The sequence below is a fragment of the Dipodomys merriami genome, unplaced genomic scaffold, assembly GCF_024711535.1.
Source record: "Dipodomys merriami isolate MVZ:Mamm:240054 unplaced genomic scaffold, mDipMer1.0.p SCAF_11, whole genome shotgun sequence".
Classification (NCBI taxonomy): domain Eukaryota; kingdom Metazoa; phylum Chordata; class Mammalia; order Rodentia; family Heteromyidae; genus Dipodomys; species Dipodomys merriami.
Window position 1 is genome coordinate 48,700,672 of NW_027202382.1, and position 7,277 is coordinate 48,707,948.

Below are 7,277 nucleotides of genomic sequence, written 5' to 3' on the forward strand. Positions count from 1 at the left end.
AGGACTCCAACCCAGGTCTGTTTGCTGCCCGCACAGGGCCTCTGCCCAGACTGTCCCGTCATGTGCCCCTGAGTCCTTCACCATTCTCAGGAGCACCCCATACAATGCCCGCCCAGCCCCCGGGGCAGCCTGAGCGTCCAGCGGGATGTGGATGGTTTCTCCCCAGAGCCCCTGCTAGGTCGCTATGAAAACGCATCACCTCGGCCTCCACCTCTCCCACCACGACTGAGGCTGTGCTGAGGGCGGAGAGCAAACTGAAGCCCGGGCTGCGCCCGGACCACAGGAGTAGACTCTGGAAACCAGACTCCAGAGGTTCCTCCTCCCGCAGGGGAGGGAGGCCAGACCCCAGCCCTCCCGGCGTCTCTGTGGCCTGGAGCCCGGCGCTGTCTGCCTGTGGGTGGGGAGCTGGGGTCTGTCCACACCGGGGCTCAAGGGTTGGGGACAGGCTGTGAGGCCCGGCCCCCGCAGGCCCATCCATCCCCTCGGCCGGCAGCCAGCCTGGACTGCTCAGCTGCTCCGAGCCCCCAGGGCCCGATCAGGACATCGACAGAGCTGCACACACGCCATTTAATTAAGCTTAGTTTAATTAAAAACCTGGAGTTCTTTATTAGACTGGGTAATGGATTTAATTTCCGTGGGATTCCAGTGCCAAACACCTCTATGTTGTGACGGGTGAGTGGTGCGGGCTGGGGTGGGGAAGGAGGCTGTCCAGCATGGTGTGCACCCCGGCCAAACCTATTCCCGTGGGAGGAAGCAGGGTTCCAGGCCCTCCAGGTGCATCTGGGCCCCTCATGATGCTGCCGGGCTGGGGTGGACGGGTTTCCCCGATGGACAGGCCAGCAGTGATAACGTCTGGGCTCGGTAGCTGCTAGGTGGGAGGCTGGGGGCCCGGGGATTTATTTCGTGGGTCATTTTCTGAAAGTGCGAGGCTGCCCAGCTGCCGGGGGAGCAAGGGGTACCGTGTGCCCGGCCAGGGGCTTCCCACGGCCCTTCTGCCGTCCCCAGAGTGCAGAGTGCCTGGCCGTGCCACGCTGGTGCTCGGTGGCCAGGACGACCAGCATGGGCAGCGGCAGCAACGCTGCGCTCAGCTGGCCCCTCAGCAGGAACTGCGGTTCTCCCCAAGGTCACCTGGGGAACACCCCGGGGAACGGTGGGTGCAGAGTCGTTCCTCCACTACCAGGCACGCCCTCCTTCCCACACGCCACCGGCGTCCCGGCCTTCTCCCCAAGGAAACGCCTCCTTGATTGAGGAAGATGACAGAAGCAGCTTTTAAAATAGAAAATGAGCCTGCTACATAGGAGGCCGAGATCTACGGATGGAGCCAGCCTGGGTAGGAAAGTCTCTTATCTCTGATAAACTACTCAGAAAAGGCTGGAATTGGTGCTGTGACGCAAGAGGTAGAGCACTAGCCTTGAGCAAAAGAAGCTCAGGGACAGCGCCCAGACTCTTGAGTTTAAGCCCCAGAACTGGCACCAAAAATAAAATAAAAATAGAAAAGAAGCTGGGCATGAGAGCACACATCTGTAGTCCCAGCACTGTGGAGGCTGAGGCAGGAGGAGGATCATGAGCCCCATGCTGGACTAGGCCACGTGTTGAGGCCCTCTTTCTCACAGGCCGAGCACCTGCGAGGCATGGGAAGGCTCCGTTGTGCCTCACTACTACTTCTACTAAATAATAATTGACAGCAACAATAATAATTACTAAACTTGAAACAAACACAGAGGCTGGGCTTTGGAAAACAATCTGCTGGCTCCTCAAACACAAAGGAGATCCCGCACGGTCAGATCCAAGGAGTGTGTGCGTGTGCACAGAGGTGCGCACAGGGAGCTCCCGGCTGAGCTCGAGTGACATCCACCAGAGAGCGCACCACCAAGTGTCCACCAACTGGTGCTTTCCAGCATATCCACCCAGAGGAACAGTATTTGGTCATAAAAGGGAATGGAGCACAAATTCGTGCTAAAACTGGATGACACTTGAGAAGCTTCTGCTCAGGGAAGTGAGCCAGACGCTGGCACACAGCGCAGGGCCCGGGCACACTGAACGTCCAGGAGGCACAAGCCAAGAGGCCCAGTGGTTCCACCGGAGCTGGGTTCTTTCTTACCTAGGGCTAGCGATGATCAGCCTCCTCCCCCCCCCCCCATGGGCCCGCAGCCAGGGCCGGTCCTCCCTCCCAGGAAGGGACACAACCTCATCTCTCTGGAGGAGAGGGAGCTGGTGGGCCCACCGCTCCCACTGGAGCCTGTATCTCCACTTGGGAGGCAGAAGTGGGCTCCCGTCATCCACCTTGACCTTGAGCTGAGCCCCCCGCACTCTGAGATGATTTCCAGTGTGCCAGGACTTGAGGGGCAACAGTGGACCTGGGAGCTGGACTTTTTTTTTTTTGTCAGTCATGGGACTTGAACTCTGGGCCTGGGCATGGTCCTTGGGCTCTTCAGCTCAAGGCACGTGCTCTACCACTTGAGCCACTGCGCCACTTCCGGTTTCCTGATGGTTCATTGGAGATAAGAGTCTCACGGACTTTCCTGCCCGGGCTGGCTTTGAACAATCCTCAGATCTCAGCCTCCTGAGTAGCTAGGATGACAGGCGTGAGCCACCGGCGCCTGGCTAAGAGCTGGACTTTGAGGTCTCTGTTTCCGTTCCACACTCCTGGAGTGTGGAGGCCTGCTCCCTGGAGGCCGAGGAGACCCCCAGATGTCCCTCCGCCGCCCTCATCCCCAGGGTGAGCCCTTGCCCTCCCCCACTCTGCCTGCTTTACATGGTAATGTGGACTGGTCTGTTCCTATCGATTTTGCTCTATTTTTCTGGTTTTAACTTAACGACTAGAAAACCCAAACAAATAAAATTTCCTTTAAAAACTCAGGGAGATCAATGAGGAGGGCCGCAATCACTATTCTATGAGCGAGGGCGCCGTCCCCGGGGCCCCCCAGCCTCATTGCTCACGGCCAGAGGCTCCCCCGGGGCTGTGGAAGGATCTCTGGCTTGAGTTGAGGTGAGCAGGCCTGCGTGCCTGGGGCCTGCCCCTCCCTCATAAAGCACCCTCCCCCGCCCGCCCCTGGAGGGGCGTCTGGAAGCCTGTAAAGTCCAGGCTGTAAAACTGGAAAGATTTAAGACGTATTCACCTGTCTCCACTGTCCCAGGTGACCTCTGGGGGCCATCCGGACTCCGAGGCACGGGGGGCGGGGGGCGCTCCTGACTGTGCCGCACTCATCCCGGCCACCCTGGGGCAGATCTGTGGTGGCCATTCCAGCAAAAGGGGTACACAAAAGCAGTGACCCTGAACCCTCTGGCTCGCGCCAGGATGAGGAAAGCCTGGATGCACTGGCTACGGGGCCTGCGTGGCCCGGGCTGGCCGTGGGTCTTCACTGTGCATGGCTGATGGCTAGGAAAATGGGGGATCGCAGCCCACAGAGGACCCCTGCCGGGCCTGCAGCAGTGCTGGGCCAGCGCCCTGCTCGGCCCTCAGGGTTCTCGGCTGGAAAATGGAGCTGGGACAGGTTGTGTAGAGTAAACAGAAGAAGGTGTGAGGGAGGACGCAGTCTGCACTGTCCCCTGAAGCAGCGCTCTGGGCCGAAGGGATTTCCGTGTGCCACTGATGGACCCGTGGGTGAGGCTGCCCGCCCAGGGTCACTGTGGCCGGCAGCCCCCACCGGGTCACCCCAGGCCCCAGGGAAGGGCAGCCACTTCTGCAGCTCCAGGGCCCCGGGGCAGGGCACCACTGTTGGCTCCCTCCTTCCTTACCTCGAAGGGCTTTGCCATGGGAAGTCCTGTGTGGTGTGTGCATTTGTGTGTGTGCATGTGCATGCAGTCTGGCATGCGAACACCCACGCGTCTTATGCCTGTGTACATGATGGGAGCCTGTGGGGCGTGCACACACACTTACATGTAAGCAACCATGCGCATGCATAGTCTGCTGTGTGCAAACGTCTGTGTATGCTGTGTGGTGAGTGTGTATGTCTGTGTGCACACATGTGTCCATCTGTGGTGTGCGGGGTGCCTGGGGACAGAGCTGCCCGCAGATGGGGTGTGTGAGCCTTAACATCAGCGGCCGCCTTGCTGCGCAGGCCCCTGTTCCAGACACCTCCAGACTGGGAGCCGCACCCAGAGGGGTGGGGAACCCACGGAGCAGGTTGGATGGGTCCCCGCCAGCTGAGCCAAAACCTCTCCACCTGCCAGATGTCCTCCAGGTCCAATGCTGGCCGGCGCCCATCAATTATTTATGGAGAGGGCTCCCTCTTTTCTTAAAAAAGCAGCCGCGCAGGCGCACAGCAGAGGGCTCAGGTTTCCCGGTCCACAGGTGTCACGCTGGCGGAGGAAGCGTCCGGAGGCACATGACCTCTGCTTGCCTGCAGGGAGGGGTCGGTGCCCCTCCCGCAGCTGCCCACGTTCAGGCTGGGGGGAGGGGGAGGCGGGCTGAGGCGCCCTTCAGCGGAAGTCCCTCCTGTCACCCTCCCAGGGAGGCGCCGGCTCAGGGACTCCGCAGTGTGCACTTCCCTGGCTTGGATGGAGGGGCAGCGCCGCTCCTCTAAGAACCCGGTTGGGGCCACCTAGCTGACCTCAACGCTGGGTCTCCACAGGCCACTTCCGCTTTAGACCCATGCCACCTCAAGGGGACAAGCAGGGCTCTGGGCTCCTTCACCCATGAGGAGACCGAGGCCCGAGGGTGGGGAGCGAGGTGACCCCATCAAGGCCACCCCCGCCAGGGCCCCTCCTTGGAAACCCACTCCCGAAGCCCCTGTGGGCCAGGACAGGAGACCACCCACACAGCTCCCACCCCAGGGAAGAAGGGCAAAAGGATGTGTGTCCCATGCGGCAGTGTCCAGTGTCGTGACACCGGATCCGGCCATTCTGCCTGTCAGTCCGTTCCCAGGGCCTCTCTTAGGTGCCTGAATTATGCAGGAGGCTGGGCCACCCAGGGGCGGCAGATGGTGTTGGAGCCGCAGTAACCAGAGCCAGCAGGCGGCTCCTCCCTTCCTCTGCCCCTCTCCCCCGAGGCCAAGGGTGCAGTCCGGAGCCCTCCTGGCCCAGGGATTCCTCTGCAGGGACAAACAGCCTGGATACAAGGCCAGGAAGGTCCCTGCGCCGCACTCGCCCCCCTGTGAGACCCAGGTGGCTGGAGTTTGGTGGCTGCTTCACTCTGCCATCAAGCGCTCGTCCTGTGGAGCTCAGATGCCGGGCAGGGCGGCAAGAGAGATTCCGGGGCAGGGGTCACTGGCTGAGCGCTGGGACGGGGCTAGCAAGGGAACCGGGGCCCAGGGGAGGCTGCACGAGCGGAGCAGGCCTCCCCAGTCGCTGCTGTTGGCCGCGGGCAGTACCTGCCTCTGTGCCACCAAAGACACGACCATCTCCCCGCCAGTCCCAGGGTGCATGTGAGCCCTCAGGGGCGCTGAGGGGTCCGGAGCAGACGGCGGCCTTCGCTGGGCAGCGGGGAAGGGGAGCTCTCAGAGAGGCAGGTGGCGCACTGGCCCTGGAGCTGGGCAGCGCAGGGGGAGGAGAGAGCTGGGACTCGGGTCTCCCCAACACCGACCCCCACAAAATAGGGCCCCGGAGCGGTGCCGACTGCGGGGACCACAGGACCCAGCTTCAGCCCACCAATAGCCACAGGGGGCGGCCCAGGTTCCAGGCCTGCCTTGGCCTCTCCCCTCAGGTCCTCGGCACTTCACTTCCTCCGTTCCTGGAAGGACCCTGTGAAGGATGGGCGTGCGGAGGCCCACCCCACCGCACCCCTGCTCCCCCCTCATAGAGCCAGCCCACACACGTCAATCCAAACAATGATTTATCTCAGAATTAAGTGTATTACACCAAGGACTTGCCAGTACCGTCTGACCAGCATGCACAGGAGAGCTAACTAATTAAATACATTATGCAGTGTAGCCTTGATTGTTGGGGATGAATCAGTTTAATTATGGTAAGAATCACGTATCATAATTAACATTATAGCTTCAAATAAAAAAAATGGGGGTGGGGGCTTCCGGCCTTCCGCCCTGGCACCAGGGTGCTGGGTGGGTAGGGGGGGTGCTGAGACCAGGTGGCTTGCAGAGACCAGCCTTGTCCACGAGGGTGCAGACCTGTGCGCAGTCTTCTCCACTGACACCTTGAGATGTCCTTGGGGAGCTGTATCCTGGTTTGGACTTGAGCCTCCTGGGGGCTTGGGGGAGACTGTACCCCATCCCAAAGGGTGGCCCTGGGGCCACAAGTATCCCCCACCTGAAATCCCACCAACCAGGCCAGTCCCATGGGGTTCCCAGGCCCCTCCCCTCCTCTCTTCCCTCCCTCCCAGACCCAGGATGTGAGGGCCCCAGGGAGCCAGAGCTAGGCAGGCAGAGTGGGGACCCCGGTAAAAGGATGAGTGATCCAATGCCCCGGACAGGGGCTCTTAGCAAGTGAGGGAGAATCCAGGCCGCCCAGAACCCCCCTCCCCAGGGTCTGTCAGAACTCTGCGTTCCTGTCACCCTGGTCTGAGCCTGGGGTGCAGGGGACAGTCTGGGAGGGATGGATCTCCAGGAGCCTGGCTTTATTGCTGAATGACAGCCTGGAGGGGGGGAGGGGGGAGGGGGAGTACTGGGAGGAGCAAGAGGACCCCCAAGGTCACAAGGACCCAGCTGGCACCCCCCAGCTGCCAGCCCAGCCCAAAGCCTGCATTCTCCAGAAGTTCTCAAGGTCAGGGCTGCTCCCAATGAGGGAGGTGAGTCGGGGCAGGAGCTGCATCTGCCTGGAGAATGTCCAAGTAGCCAAGTAGCCCAGCCAGGGCTCTGGGGAGCACTGCGGGGGGGGGACTGCCCAGTAAGCACCAGATTCCGTTTTAATTTTATTTCCCCAGGCGACGCTAACAGCAGATCAATCCTACTGACCACTTAGCAAGGTGTCACTATTTGCATACTTAAAAAGAGGCTGGACGGGGCTGGGGGTGGGGGGGTGGGAGGCCCAGCTTTCCCCGATTGCAGCCCAGGCTCCAGGAGGTTTAATTTCCAGGTGTCAGCTCAGCTTAGATTGCAGTGAGCACCCCTGTGCGCCCTGCAAGCTGGCGAACCCCTAGAAAGCCTCTGGGGAGAAGCACACATTTTCTGTTGCTCCCTCCCAGCTGCCCAGCTCCGGCTTCAGCTGGAATTGTGAGTGATTTTTAAACACCATCAAGGTGGGCAGATTGCCCCATCCTTCCCGGAAAGCCTGGGGTGCCAGGCTCCCCAAATATGGCTGCAGCCGCCTGGCACGCCATCCCCACCGCCCTCCCTCAGTGGTGCTGGGGAAGGACACCAGTGGCCTTGAGGACACCAGAGAGA